At 43.9% G+C, this 16,243-nt stretch overlaps 1 long non-coding RNA gene across 1 annotated transcript; it reads right to left on the reverse strand.

The window, feature by feature from the left end:
* Positions 1–9,787: 9,787 nt before the first annotated feature.
* On the reverse strand, positions 9,788–11,524 carry LOC120765025 (uncharacterized). The gene is made up of 3 exons (XR_005704349.1): positions 11,438–11,524; positions 10,349–10,521; positions 9,788–9,871 (listed from the first exon to the last, which is right to left on the reverse strand). It is a non-coding gene; the product is annotated as an uncharacterized LOC120765025 (long non-coding RNA).
* Positions 11,525–16,243: the final 4,719 nt, after the last annotated feature.

Genomic DNA, 16,243 nt, shown 5'->3' on the forward strand with positions numbered 1-16,243 from the left:
AGAAGTCATAAGAAAAAGTGGGGCAAAGAAGCCCTTGGACCGACTGGGTTTGACCCATGCTTGGGTTACTGGGAAGACTGAATCTCCTATTGGATGTACCTGGTAGATATCCTAATTAATCCACCTTATAAAATTGTGGAAATCTGGTGTGCCCCACCACCACCAGGACACCTGGAAGCTTCTGAAAAATGGTCTGTTTTTTGCTTTACTATTCTAACACTCTTGCAAGGGTTTTTTTCTCTTTTAATTATAGGCAATAGCACAAGAGAGTAAACATCCTTCTAGACCACCAGCACCTGGTTCTATCAGCCTCACAGGTACATTTAAAGGAATTTCATCTTTAAAGCCAGCTTTAGAATGTTTTGCTAAGAGTAAGCTGAAGTTCTGCTTTCCAGGATCCAAGAGCTGCCTCTGCACACCAGGGTTTGCTCTGCAAATCTCCAGTGCAAAGTCTCTGTGGCTGTAAGAATAGCTGCAATCCCAGCTGTAAACCAGCCTGTGAAGCCACATCCACCATCCACATCCACAGTTCACATCCAAATCCCTGTTTAGGGGGCACTGTTTACATGCAAGGCCAAAACAGGACAAGGAAAAAGGAAGAGTGGAAAATTGGATTGGAAATGCCCCAAATGGGTTGTTTCTGGTGCTCCAGAGACATTTTAATCATTATTTCACAGTCAAATTCATTTGTTTCAGCAATCCCATCTTTGGTGGTCCCTTGGAATTCCTATTCTCTTCAAGATATGGGATTCCAAAGGAAGACAAATGTCTGCTTTGCTCTTCTTAACAAGCTACCAGCCATCTGTTGGAGTGATTAACTTCTGGAGCACCATAATTTGCCTACATTTTTAATTGTTTTGAGGCTTGGATGTAATTTGTTTCCAGATACATATTTTTTTACTATTCACTCCCCAAGCACTGGTGGTGGTGATATATTGGGAATATCAATACTGTAAATATTGCTTATCGATTTATGAAAACAATAAAATACTTAAAATCACATCTGCATCAACCCTCAACATTTAAGTGGTATAAGATGGCCATCTGCGTTCTGGGGTACATCAGGCACGACATGGCTAGCCAGAAAGGAAGGGGGCTGTCCCGCTGTGCTCTGCACTGGGGCTGCTTCAGTGTGAGTCCTGGGGGCAGTTTTGGGTGCCACAATATAAAAAAAGACATAAAGCTATTGGAAAGTGTCCAAAGAAGGGCATGAGGATGGTGAAGGGCCTTGAGATGAAGTTCTGTGAGAAGCAGCTGAGATCACTTGGTCTGTTAACCTGGAGGAACAGCCTGGGGGGAGACCTCACCAAGCTCTTGGACATCCTCCTGAGGGAAGCAGAGGGGCAGGTACCAATCTCTTTACTCTCATGACCAGTGGCAGGACTTGAGGAAATGGTCTGAATGACCAGGAGAGGTTTAGGCTGGATATCAAGAAAAAAGCTTTTTGCCCAGAGGGTGGCTGGATACTGGTACAGGCTCCCACAGAGCACCAAGCCTGAAAGAGTTCAAGGAGCACATGGACAGTGCTTTCAGGCATAGGTGTGACTCCTGCACAGAGTTCTGCACAGAGACAGGAGTTGGATTTTGATGATCCTTGTGATCCCCTTGCAACTCAGCACATTCTGTGATTCTATGGTTCTGTGGTTCTATGGTTCTATAATTTTATGGTTCCATGATTCTATTAATTGTTCTCTGGTTCTTAAAGTCTGTTTTTTGCACAGAATTAATTTAGAATGCCTGTCTAGATTATTTAACTTAATATTCACTATAACTTATTTGTTTCCTAAAGTTTTGCTAGTATTTTATATGTTTAAAAGAATATTTCAGAACCCAATCAGAAAAAAGAAAACAGTAAGTGGTTTAAAAAACCCACCAGCCTAATTTCAGTTAAATGCTGGTATTCATAATGTTCCAACACTGTTCATGGGTATTGTAACAAATCACAGTGGAAACTTGTGTTCTGTGATTCTTCATGTAAAAGCATGTATTTCTGTGCTGCATGAGGGAAAATAGCAGGTACAGAAAGATGTACAAAGTCATAAAAAACACTAAGATGGAAAATCTACGTGGGCTTTTTGTATTAACAGAAAGTTGTTGGGTCAAAAATTACAAGGGTAATTAAGTTTTGTTTGTTTGTTTTTGTTTTGGTTTGTTTTGTTCTGGTTTGGTTTGGTGTTGTTGTTGTTTTTTATCCTGGTCATTTGGATTCTTACTTACTAATGTAGGCTGCAGTTTGCAGTTTAGCTGTGGCTGCTGAAATCTTAGAATCATTGGGCAGAAGATTTCAGGTTTTCTTCTCATTCATGAATGGGGAGAATTCAGGTTACAAGAGGCTCACTCAGTTTGATTTAGATTATGCAGACTAAAGAACTGAAAATTGATCTAATTTTGTATGCACCAGGCTTGGCAGGATCTGTGAACCACTTTATGATACTGTCTCATCTCTAACTGTGGAGAGCTGACTCCAATTTACAGTAGGCAACTTTTCAGGATTTGTTGGGGTTTTTTTCCCTCTTTGTTTTTAGATGATTATTAGAGCCTTAAATGGAAACCCTATGCATTTTCAAAATTGCATCTCTTCAGTGTTTCTCTAGTGTACGGTAGAACAGACTATTTCAATTGGAAGTGGCATAAAACATTCATCCAGTTCAATTGCCTGACCACTTCAGGGGTGACTAAAAGCTACAGCATATTATGAAGGGCATTGTCCAAATGTCTCTTAAACACTGACAAGCTGGGAGCATACACCACCTCCCCAGGAAACTGTTGCAGTGTTTGACTACTCTCTTGGAAAAGAAATACTTCCTAAACCTCCCATGGCACAGCTCTGAATCATTCCTCTCTGTCCCATCACTGGATACCCAGAGAGGAGATCAGTGTCTCCCTCTTCACCTCTCCTCCTCAAGAAGCCACAGAGAGCCATGAGGTCACCCCTCAGCCTCCTTCTCACCAAACTAGACAAGACAAATGTCCTCAGACACTTCCCATAGGACATTCATTCCAGCCCTCTCAATAGTTTTGTCCCCCTCCTCTGGGTATTTTCACTTCATTAGAGTCCTTGAACTGCAGGTGAACACAGGACTATACAATGGAGTAGCATCAACTTAGTGCAAAGACACGCTGGAGAGGGGGAACACACCTTGCTGGGATCAGTCCCCCATTTTAGGGGATGCAGATTACTAAAGTGAGAAATACTGAGCCCCATCCCCATGTCATGATAAAGGCTGAAAGTTAAATTCTGACAGCAGATGCCAGTGGCTGTGGATTTTGCTCTTTTCCTCTTCTGACTTTTACTCTGGGTGCAGGAAAAGCAGCTGCCAGTACAGACATTTAATCTGTCGGGGCACCATCAAATGGACAAGAAATGTTGTACAGGCGGTATGTGACTCAAAAATATGCTGATGGCCAGAAGACTTGGTGACATGTCAAATGTGGTGGCCAGCAGCCCTTGTGGGCTGGAACATGCTGGAGTGCTCTGTTGGTCAGGGCAAGATGTGCAGCCCTTGGCTGGAGAGGGAGCTTGCATGAACCTAATTCGATTGTATTTCTGAGGAAAAGCTGAAGTAATTTCTGTGCCTCTGGTGTATTACCTCTTCAGAGAGCCCCTTGGAGGTGACTCACTCCTACCTTTGCATCAGAGGTTATTGTTTGAAATAATGACATATCTATATAAAGGAAAGCAAAGTTAGAGCCAGGGTCACTCTACCCCAACCTACTTAATAAAAATCTAATTGAGACTGAGCACTTTCTATAGCATCACTTTGCCCAACTTTTTATCCAAGGGCTACATTGGATACTTTTGGTTCTTCCTACATTTACAAGGTCTGTGATCTCCAGTGTGGCTCTGAGAAAATACTCGAACAGGAAAGGATATGAGTTCATAAAATCATTGATGAGTCCTGACACGGAAGGGATCCACAAGTATCATCGATGTTCAACACCTGGCCCTACACAGGACAGCCTGGAAAATCATAGCATGTGCCTGAGAGCATTGTCCAAAACCTTGAGCTCTGGCAGATTTGGTGCTGTGACCATCCCGCTCCCTGGGGAGCCTGTTCTAGTGCTCAGCTACCCTCTGGGTGAAGAACCTTTATCTGATGTCCAGCCTAAATCTCCCCTGATGCAGCTTCAGGCCATTCCCTCAGTCATATCACTGATCACCACACAGCACAGATCAGTGTTTGCCCCGTTTCTTCACCTCATGAGGAAGTTGTGACTGCAATGGGGTCTCCCCTCAGCCTCCTCCAGGCTGAACAGACCAAGTGACCTCAGCCACTCCTCACACGCTTCCCCTCAAGGCCCTTCAGTGTCTTCATGCCCTCCACTGGACACTCTCCAGAACTGTCCTTCTTACACTGTGGCACCCAGAACTGTCCCAGCACTCGAGGTGAGGCTGCCCCAGTGCAGAGCAGAGCAGAGCAGGACAATCCCCTCCCTTGCCTGCTGGAGATGCTGTCCCTGATGCCCCCAGGACACACTTGGCCCTCCTGGCTGCCAGGGCACTGCTGGCTCAACTTGCCATCAGCCAGGACCCCCAGGTCCTTTCCATGGCACTGCTCTCCAGCCTCTCATTCCCCAGTCTGTCTGTACATCCAGGGTTGTCTCATCCCAGGTGCAGGACCCGGCACTTTCCCGTACTCTTGAACTTCACATGGTTGGTGACTGCCCAGCCCTCTTTGCAGGGCCTCTGGGCCTGGAAGGAATGTCTTGGATTATGTAACCTAAAAAAGTGTATTCTATTTCATCTGTTGAAAGCTGTTTTTTGGGAGATGTTTTGTCCTTCTCTTGCCCCTCCAGGGGGGAAGGAGGAGGATGCCTCCTGATAATGGCCCAGCCATTAAATCCAGGTGGGGCAGTGTTTCTTACCTCTTTCACCACCCCTCCATCCTCTAGGGGGACATCTTCTGATAATGGGCCATTAGGGCCCACCAATGACATGACACATTCCATCATCCCATTGTGAGATGCTCCACACAGTGAGGAGGAGCCAACTGTTCCTGCTAGATAAAAACTGGGACTGAAGGACACAAGGGATCTGGTTTTTCCACTGGATTCTTGGAGGAAGACTGGACCCATCTTGTCACCACTGGACTTTCTACAGGACCATCTCTACTCCACAGAATCACATCTGTTGCTCCAGGAGGACTTATTTGGAATGCTTTCAACACCCTGACCAACTGAATCTATCAGGGTTTTCCAGGATTTTTTTTTTTTTTTCTTCCTTGCTTGTTTTTTTGTACTACTACATTTGTATTTTCTTTTTTTTTAATATTCCTAGTAAAGAACTGTTACTCCTATTCCCATATCTTTGCCTGAAAGCCCCTAATTGCAAAATTATAATAATTTGGAGGGAAGGGGGTTTTACATTCTCCATTGCAAAGGAGGCTCTAGTTTTCCTTGCAGACAACTGTCTTCCAAAACCAAGACAGGGAGTCAATAGCTCCTTCCAGTTTTGTGTCATCTGTGAATTTCATATTCCCTCCCAGTCCTGCAGCCAATCATTTATGAAGATGTTGAAGAGCACAGAGCCCAAGGTGGAGCCTGTGTAACCCCCTAGTGACAGATCCCCACTCTGATGTCACCCCATTCACTGTAACCCTTTGTGCCTGACCCATGAGCCAGCTGCTCTCCCATCACATGATGTCCTTATCCAGATGAGTGCTGGACATTTTGTCCAGCAGGACATTGTGAGAGACAGTATCAAAACTTTACTGAAATCCAAAAGGATTACATCAGCTGTCTTCCTTTGATCAGCTAGGTGGATTACTTTGTCATAAGAGGAAATTAGGTTTGATAAGGAGGATTTTCTCTCATGAAGCTGTGCTGGCTGTGACCAAAGACTTTGTTGCTCTTCATGTTTTTCAACAGCTCCCCAAATAATTGTCTCCATAATTTTACCACTCACTGAAGCGAGGGTGAAAGGCCTATAGTTGCCAAGGAGTGCACTTAGAAAAGGCAGTGAGGTATCTGAGTATCAAACTCATGTTTTCAGTCTCTTCATGGAGCAGGTGCAGTCTATCCAGCAGACTGTTAATGCAGCTTCAGGAAACTGCTTACTGCCCATGCACATCTAGTGCCATAGGACTGAAACCATAGGGGGCAGCCATGTGAAATGAACATAGCAGGACGAAGTGGCCCATAGCTCAGGGTCTGAAACAGAGGGCAATGAGTTTCTGGGGCAACCCAGCAAATCCCAAGCCAAAAGACTGATCTTGTGAAATAGAAGGATGCTTCCGTAGCAGTGTGTCCTGCATTGTGTCCCTGCATCCATGTCTCTAGTGGCATGACAGGAAGATATTTTTAGACCTGTTCCAGACAAAGAAAGAGGCACAGAGGACCTACCTATGCCCATCAATCTCGCCATTTGGAAGACATCTGAGTGTCATAACCCAAGGAGTCCTGTCTTGCCATATCTGCTTATGACCAATCATTGCTGACAGGTTTTGTCCATCCATCCAAGCTCTGGTCTGTCACAGCCCATCCCAGATTGTATCCCAGCTCTCAGCAGCCCTAGATGGATGCCAGTGTCAGATACTGGAGATGTTGCACGGTCGAGTTAGAAATGGTACTTGGCAGGACACTGCACTTGGGAACAACTGAGTGGCTGGGAAAAAAAGACAAGTTCTGGCACTAAGTTTCAAGGCTGAGCAATGATTGCAAGATCAGGCCCTCAACAGGCAAAGTGAGGCCGTGAGAAGACTGGAAAAAACAGGTGTAGTGCAGTATAATTATTATAGTTAATAATCAAACTCAGCTGCACAGGAACTGCAAGCATTAATTCCTTATTTTGCTTTGGAGGCTGTGTTTCTTCACTGCTCTGACCCTTGCTGTCCAGCCAAAGAGACTTTGAGACCACATCTTCCCAGATGCCCCTTGGGAGATATGATTCTGCAGGGGTCAGCAGGGGAGGCCATTTGTCACAGCCCCTTGCCCTATTCCACATTTCATTAAGCTTCTTTGGTTCATTTTTTAAGGTCTGATGACATCATATTTTACCTCCTGTCAGCCTACAGCAAAGCTGTAGCACAAGAACTGTGAACTTGTGCAGCAAGGTCAGGAACCCCATGCCCTTCCTCCCCAGTTAGCAACTACTCCTTTAATTCCTATTCTTACACTGAAATGAGTCCCAGGTTTATATAATTTCCCTCCAGAACAATATGCTTGTTCTGCCTGCTCCTCTAAGCAAAAATGTGTGCATGCAGGAGGGAAGACTGGAGCTCTGTTCCATGTGACTTCCATGGAGGTAGTCCTAATAACAGCTTTTCAGCTGTGCAACTTGTGAGAGAAACATCCCTCTCTGAAGATGTCACCTCTCTGAAGAAATCTCTGAAATTTTTAAGGGTTTAATTTTAATATCTGTGTTTACAAAATCTTGGCTTTGGTTAGGAAATCCGGGGATATTTTCCAATGACTTCTCCAGCTTTAAAATAAAAGTTCAGGGATAGCCCTGCAATTAACTCTGACTTACACATATTTGTATAGCAACAAAAACCTTCTATGGAAAAAGTTAAATTTCTACCTGAAAGAGAGTGTTTGTACAGATGACTCATTCAAATGTGCATATACATTGTTTTGACATGTTTTGCAGGAAGCAATAGAGGTACATCACGATTGAAATAACTCTGGGTACCACAAGTCTATTCACATGTGATTGGACTACCTTTACTTGTCTGGGACCAAAAACAAAAGGCTGACAAAAACGAGCCTAAAGTGGTGGAACAGATTTACACTGAATCTGATCTCTCCACTTTCAGTAGTGCTGAATTCACCATGCTTTACAAAAAAACCTCCCAGCTATTACAGGAAGGGGATCAAGAGCAATGTGTATTAACAGGAATTGCTTTTCCAGCAACACCATGACTTCCTCTGTCCAGGCCATGCCACAGCATAGGAGCAAGCGGACTGTTCCCATTTCAGCCAAACAAAGTGTGAATCTCTGAAAAGCTGCTCTGCTTTGCACTGAAATGGTTTCATTGTCAAAGTTTGGTGTAGTTGCCATCTCTGTTCCACCACCATGACAGCTGTGGGACCTTCAGGGTGTTGCAGAGGTAATCCCCTGTGGTTCAGTGGAGCGTCCAATGGATGCCTGGAGGCTAGGAACCCTCAGCTCATGACTGTGGTCAAGTGCACTTCAGGCTACTATTTTTAGTTACCAGTCCCTATCCCTGCCTTGCTGCCTAAAGGCTGCTCTGATATTTAAATCTACTTTTTTGTATTTCATTTACTCTGCCTCCAGAGATCTGGGATCTGGCACAACTGGACAAGGATCTGCCTTGTTCAGTCAGATTCAAGGTTCATCTCATCTCAGGCTCCATCTTTAATTATAGCTAATATCAGGTTTTCAAGAGAGGCAACAGGAACTTTTTACCTTACAGGATTCGTACTTGAGACAGGAGATCCTGCTCACTGGTATTCAGACCTGGAAGACATGGTTTAAAAACATATTTGTCAGCAGTAGTTGTAGCACTCTGGTTAGTCTAATGTCTATATACTACCAAATCTCACTTTGAACTGTATTTCTTGATTCTATGTTTTCCCTCTGTCACAGACACAGCAGCCTGCAAGCATTGGCCTTACTGTTTTCTCCATTACTCCATTTCTGTACTTACCAGGACTGGTAGGAGCTGAAAATGTACTGGGTTTTTCAGAACAGATACAAAGCCAGCAAGTATGTGTGCGTGTGTCTCTGTAAGACGTTCTGCTCCAGTTCAAAAAAACCCAACAAATGCCATTCACATCATTGTGGACTGTCAGTGACTCTCCACATTGCTCAGAGCAAAAGAAATGGAATAACAGTCCTTGTTCCCTTCTGCTGCAAAGTCTGTACTTTTGCCCATGGGGAGAAGCCTAGTTGACTGCTGACACCAGCTCCTGACTGAGGCAAACCACTGCGAACCCTTTGCTGGACATGGAAAAACCCATCCAGATACCTTGTTGCTTATTTGTACTTGCACAAACAGGAGGAAGGCTTGTGCTCCTTGTCTTCCCAGCCTTGCTTGCCAGTGGGTAGGAGAAAGGGAAAAAGAGGGCAGAGGGAGCATAGGAAGCAATTACACATGCTCAGCAGAAGTATATAATTTACTCATCTTTTGAGTCAGTGCTACAGGCCTGTTGTGCAGTTTCCTCCCTATTTCCATTAATTGAGGGCTAAAACCAGAGCTGCTCTTTCAATGAGCAAATCACTGACTCGCTCACATGTGACAAGTGCCTGCCTTTCCTTGCTTTCATTTTTCCCTGCCAGAGCTCCTGCTGCAGCACACACCCTTGGGACATCTTGTGGGTGCTGCACCTGTCCAAGCGCCTGAGGGTCATGCTGCACCTATTATTACTTCATAACTTGCAGTGAAAGTTGTGAATTATCCCTCTGCGAGTGCATGCATGGCATACCACACAGAAAATCAAATTGATGAAAGACTGCCTACCGCAAGTGGGATTGTGAGCCTGGGTATTCCCACCCAAGGGGAAGGAAAGGTACCATGCCTTGCAGTCACAGTTTGGGACAAGGCCAGACATTTTGGCTTGATCTGTGTGTCTCAAGCATCAGGTCCTGCTGGTAAAGTTAATTAATTTGGGCTTTGACTGACCTACTGGCCTCAACAGTGGCATCAGTTGTGGTTAAGGTCTCGCATAGCAAGATCCTTCCCACTTCAGCTCCTTATCTCTTGTATAAAGCCAGAACAGTTGTGCCTTTTTGTATCACAGCCAAAAAAAAAAAACCTGAAATAAACCCCAAACAAACAAACAAACAAACCCAACCCCCCCCACTACAAACCTGGTGTGGTTCAGATCTCAAAGTGATGGTTGTGCAAGATTTCGCATGGCTTCACCTTCATCCTAAATGGGCTGCTCTCAGCTGCTCCATTGCTCCTTCCTGAAAGCAGGATGAGCACACAGGGAAAACATTGTCATCACTTTAGCCACAAGGTGCATGGTAAATGTTTAAGGACTGGAAGGATGGATCATTTCGGTACAGAGATAGTGAGTATGAGAAATGGATTCATGGGCTGCCAAGTGCTGATTTGCAGCAGTGGATGTACTGCTAAAAGCTACTGGAGATGTCCTGTGAGTGCCCAATTTACGTGCACAAACACGTGCACATGCAGACACTCTCACATGTGCACAGACAAGCCTGGCCACAACCCATCCATGTCTGTTTGATGAGCTTTTCAGAGCTGGCAGCATGGGAAGAGAGAAGGGACAGCTGTGCTTTACAGCAAAGACCAGAGAACAGGATTTCTCTGTGGGAGCACCAGAGAACACCGTCTCCCAAAGAAAGTAAGCTCCTCATTGCACAGTGTGAAAAGGAATTTGGAAAAGGACAGTTCTGCAATCTTCTCAGTGCACTTACCAGGTGTTGTCATTAATGGAACTGGTCCCTGTGTCCTTGTCCAAATGTCATTTTCCGTCAGTCGTGTAGTATGTGGTGCAATATCAGCCACTCTTCAAGCCCAAGAAGGTGGCACTTCAGTGCTCTGTCACTGTCTTGCTTTAGTTTGACAGGTGCCGTGGAAAGGTAAGCTGCTGTAGTAATGACAACGATAGTAGATACTAACTTTGCCTGGCAGGAATTTTAAAGTGAGCTGCAATCTGGGGCAGCTAGCAACAGACTGTTAGAGGTACAAGAAGACATTAGGCTGAGAAAAGGCTAGGATGGCTTAACAAAGTCACGGAGACTCCTCTCCCCTAAGTACAAGTGGAGAAAACAGGACAGGTGCTGGTCACATTGCCTGATGTGTGACCAGGGGTGTTGTGCTGGTGTCTGAGGCAGAGGAGGCTACGCTGACAGGGTCCTGCTTGGTACGACCACGAGACCGGATTAAGTGGCTTCCTTTTTCTTTTAGTTAGGGACTTTATTGTATTTATAACAATCATCATAGATAAGTGAAAAGCCAATAAGTGAGCTCAGGCTACACTCTGCTTTGCAATAGCTGAGCTGTGGATAATTACAAGATTACCCTGAGAGGGTCCTGCTCCTTTACTCAGACAAATTTGAAAGCCAAAGCTTTGTGACAAGGTGTGATGACATTTTTAGGGACACAGTCAACCCTGTCTTGCTATCACCCGTGGTTGGTCATATAAGGGTTGTTAGCTGGAAGAAGGGAGCACAGTAAGAACACTGTCAAGTGTTACTTTCAGCTAAGTTTCTGCTAGATCGGGTTTTTGAAGTATCTCTTATAAAGACGGCTGTAAATAAAACAATAATTTATTCATACTGAAAGAACGCCTGGCAAGATAATTAAAACCTCCAAAGAGGGATCATGATAAAAGGGAAGAAAAATCAGGAGACAGCCAAGAATGACGTCTCAAACCTCTCAAAAAAAAAAAAAAAAAAAAAAAAAATTAGATGAAAGAGAATTGCACCAGTTTCATCAGTCACCGCCAGCTGTTATTAACACTAAAACACCTCCCCCTTCTTCTGAGCTCCAGAAGAACTCACTCCATTCTGCTCTCAGAGGCTTTCTGCGGAGATCGATCAAGGGCCTGGAACGGCGGGATGCCGGCGGTCTCCGCGCTGGCGGTGCCCGCTCCGAGCGGCGGCGGGGCCGGCGGCGGGGCTCCCGGGGCTCCCGGGGCTCCCGGGGCTCCCGAGGCTCCCGGGGCTCCCGCGCCCCGCGGCGCCCCGCGGCAGCACGGCTCCACGGGAGGGCACCCTCGCTCCACGCAAACCGGGCCGCGGGAGCATCTGTCTTTCTTCTGAAGAGGCAGTTCAGCTGTGACAGGTAATTTGGCACATTTCTCGCTGAGATGTGCCAAACGGTTTGGCAGATATTTCGCGCGCGCCTGAAAATAGGAGCACCTGCTGCTGGTCTTCGGGGAGGCTGGGGATGAGGGGTATTTCATTAGTAGCTAATTACAGGCCCTGTAGCAAAACTCTCACACTGGGTGTAGCAGCCAGGCCCTGCAAAGAAAAACCCATCTGCCCAAAGATGTACGGAGGCACTCACTTAAACAAACCCCTTTCCTCCCCGGTGCCAGCATTTTTTCAGCTGTCTTGGGCAATCCCATCACCTTGTAATGATGAGGAGTGTGACTGATCTGGTTTGTCAATCACACCGCATTGACTGCATTTGCATGGCTGGCAGATACGAATCTGCCAGGCGAATCTGACGTTCTGTGGGTAGAGAAACTTGTGAAAACTCCACCTCCTGCTCCAGGAACATAATTTTCCTTTTCATGCACTCCTAAAGGGTCTGCTGAAGTTTAAGCCGGAGACAGAAAAGAATCAATAACAAAAACCTTATTAAAATATGTGTAACAAGAATACAAAGGAATTTATGACAGAACTTATTTGTGAGCATACCAGACTTCTGCAATCAAACCAATTGATTGGCCAGAATTATTCTTAGGCAAGATTTTCAGACTAGGAAAAGAGCTAGAGAGTTGTCAGAGATTTAAATAATCTCTGAAAATAAATAATAAGTAAAGATAACATGAAACATATGCAAAATGCTAATGAAAATTATGCATTGAAGTGTCTTTTTACATGTCCCTTTTCTTGATGAAGAAATTTTTTGGTGTAAAAAACTAATTAAAAATAGGACTTAATACAGACAACAGCCCAGTCTATGTGTGAATAAGCATTTTGGCAACTGCAGTCACATAAATTGGCAGAAAACTGTACTGATGTCAGTCCAGACGCAGTGCAGAATATGAATGCAATAGCAGTTGACAATGTTCAGCAGGTTTTGCTCCATTCTTCCTGTCTGTAAATCTACAGGGCAGACAGATGGCCAAAGTTGGATTATATTTTAACTAACTGAACTTCAGCACTTCCAACTTTGAGTCATCATTTTGGTCCTGTATTAATATCCTATTAACTTCAGAAATGGTTTGGAGGAACATTAAATTTTCTCATAATTGCTATCAGTCCCACCTCCAGTAAAGTCTAATGTCTTTATTTAATTATAAATATTTATTAAAAACCAACCCAAAGTTAAGAGTCAGCTGTACAAAACACCAGGGAAAAGGTGAGCAGGAAGAACTGCTGTAGGAGGTTACAGGATGGAGAGTCCCTGGTAGCATGTCCTGGGGTGACTGTGTATCCCCCAATTTTCTATTGGGTGCAAAGGGGAGGGGAAGTGCCGTTTGTTTTTCCACAGGACAGCTCTGCTCCTCGGAGTGACCTTGAAGCGGGGGAGTTGGAACACGGCAAGACAAAAGAAGCTCTGTTGTTTTTTTCCCTGGCAGTTAGTTAGTTTAGTGCTAGCGTAGTTAGACGCTGTAGAATAGCTGAAGCTTTCTTGCTTTTTTTCCTTTTTTTTTCCTTTTTTTTCCTTTTTTTTTCCTTCCTTTTTTTCTTTTTTTGCCCTCTCCTCAGAACTGTTCCAACCTCTCCGGACTAAGGACCTGGGGAAGCACCGGGGGCCTCCACAGGGGACCCATCCCACCAAGACCAGCCCTGCACATCTCCTTTTCTCCCAGCACCAGCGGAGATGGAGTGGTGGAGCACAGTGATTATCTTCAAGAGGAGACTTTCTTTCTTTAAGTTTGTTATCCCCCCGTAAGCAGCACAAAGCTCTTGTCATCGGGTATTGTGCTGGGAGTGCTTTGCCTGTTTAATAAACAGGTTTTTTCCACTTCTCTCTGAGGAAGTCTTTTCCCGAACTGGTTGGGGGGGGTGGGGGGAAGGGGTGCGCCCGTGGGAGGGTTTCTCCCAAAATCTGCCTGAAACCACAACAGAGCAGCAGTCTCTGCAGAGTCCAGACCCTGCAGGGCCAAGCTGGGGTGTTATTTATGCTCATAGTTCAACCAGGATTACTTCCAGTAGAATTCCTCGTATTTTCATGCCACATCTATTCTTTATAAACTGTATGCTTACCCAAAATGTCTTCTGAGAATATCTACTGAAGAAATATAGAAAAATTAAGATTTTCTTCAAAGCAAGCAAGCAGGCAAGATCAAATGAAGCATTTTTGCTAATTTTGAACATTTTCCTATCCACTGGCAATGAAGAAGTCCTGTTCCAGCAAAGGCTCAGGCTCATATGTGCATCTTGGTCCAGCAAAACGAGCACCTTGAATGCTGGTGACAGAAGGGCCACACTGGACATCTCTGTCTGCTCTGAGTGTCTCTTGGGGTGCCAGAGCTGGCCCCGGGGTGACCTGACAGCCCTAGACACTGGGCATCTTTTGGGGATTGGCTGTATGAGGGATGGGATGGGCATGGTGATGATTGGCAGCGCACTGCTGGCCGTGACAGTGCCTGTTTATTTCTTCTGGTGATTCCCCTCTCTGTTCTCTTTTTTTTCCAGAGAGCACTGAAAATTTGGACCTATGAATCCTTCAAAACTTAACCAGGGGCATTTTCAGGCTTTAACAATTTTAAATAGTAAATATTACTCATTAGAAACACTGTAACTCTTTTTAAAAGCTTAAAAAGTTAAATATTAGAGATTTGATGCTGTCTATATGGAAAGACACATTTGTTTCATCCATTTTACAAGATTTAGATGTTATATACTCTCGGGCCAGGCAAATGCCTTCACCCAGACACTGAAGAGATTAAGGGTGGCCGTGGGCACAGGAGTTAGATCACCAATCTGTCCAGACAAACCCTTGGCGCAAAGTGGATTCTTGGAGGAGTACATCAAATGGAGTTCACTTTTTGTTCAATAATAAGCTTCTAAGAAGTATGCCAGCTAGGTATATCCAGTCACTCTTAGGATCACTGTCTTATTTAATGCAGCAGATTAAAAGTAGTCTGCAGGCAGAAAAAAATTCCCCTTGCTCTAGTTTATTTATATCAAAATAGGGGATTTGAGGAGACAGAACAAATTTCTAAAGGCCAGAGCAACAAAACTTTAATTTCTTGTCCAGTTCGGTCTCGGACATAACCTGGCAATTACTTTTCATCCTCTGCTGCTCCCAAAGGTTAGGTAGGTAATGCAAGGTAGGTATCCTGTACTTGTAGTAGACAGCAGGTCGCAAGAAAAGACAGAAGTGTGTCTTCCATGTTTAAGATGAGTATATATACCTTGGTTACTAATACAATCTATTGCTCTTTGAGTATAGTCTGTATTTTGTTCATTTTTTATTTCAGGATTTCATGATGAGCAGAAAATGATAAATTTGTGAGGAATCTGAATGGCAGAGCTTTAATTTTTTTCAAATATTAATTTTTAAATAATTGTTTTCACTCCACTTGGGAAACAGTCAATAAATGAAAATGAGATCTTTTTAGTTATAGCATCTGAACAGGACTTGAGATTTTAACCTTGAGAGAGTCACAAGGACTGAGTAACCTACACCATTTTACTCATTCCCTTTGCATTCTTTCTCCAGCAGAATTATACATTTTCTTACTCCTTTTCTTCTTGATAAAATCTCTAGACTGATAACAAAATAGCTAGAGAATACTGCCTGCTGAAGCTGCATGACTATTTTATTTTTTTTTTTTCTCAGGATAAATTGTGAAAAGTGGCATTGAATTAATCCGTTCTTGAGAACATTGTTAAATATAATTTAGGACAAAGTGGTACAAAATATATTCATTCTCATGAATTCTTCATGATTGCAACCAGAAAAGTAAATGGCAAAAAGTGTTACTTTTTACAATAAAAATGTAATAATGGCAGAAGATACTATAATTTGAATTGACTGTTGTGGCAAACTTACAAATCACAAGACCGTATTTGAATATCAGACTGTGTTTTCGTGGTAAACAAGTATGATACAAAATCTACTGTAGAGGTACTAGAAAGATACTGATCTGATCATGTTGTTGTCATGTAATATTTCCCTTTTTAGAGACAGGGTGAATTAACAGATGTTCAAGAAATATTAATCTGGTCCAATGTTTGGTAATTTCAGCAGTTTACAATCTTGTTAAAGCTGAAACAATAGTAACTCTGAAGGGGAAAGAAAATCTGTAATGATGAGTGCTAATAAAGAAAACGCCCAGACTGTGAAACTGGTCCAGGGAAATGCTCGGTTTGTCCATCCGTTCATTTTTGAACTGTTTTCCTAGCTCCCCTGTGGAAAAAATGGTTGTGACCACTAACACCTTTCTTCCACTCTCATGGAATCCTCGGGAGCAATTAGTCCGTGAAGAGAAAAGGACTTAAAATTGTTGTCAGTGTTTCATTCTAAGTGTTTGGAAGATAGGAAGCACTTCTCACCCCGAACCATGCAAGGGGAATTCATGTATTTGTGCATGTATGTATGTGGTTTATAACTAGAACTGGGAAGTGGTAACCGCTTTATGGCAGAGGTAATGATTGTCTTATCATTGCTAAGTGGAAAAG

Source organism: Hirundo rustica, chromosome Z (genome assembly GCF_015227805.2).
Source record: "Hirundo rustica isolate bHirRus1 chromosome Z, bHirRus1.pri.v3, whole genome shotgun sequence".
NCBI classification, from domain to species: Eukaryota; Metazoa; Chordata; class Aves; order Passeriformes; family Hirundinidae; genus Hirundo; species Hirundo rustica.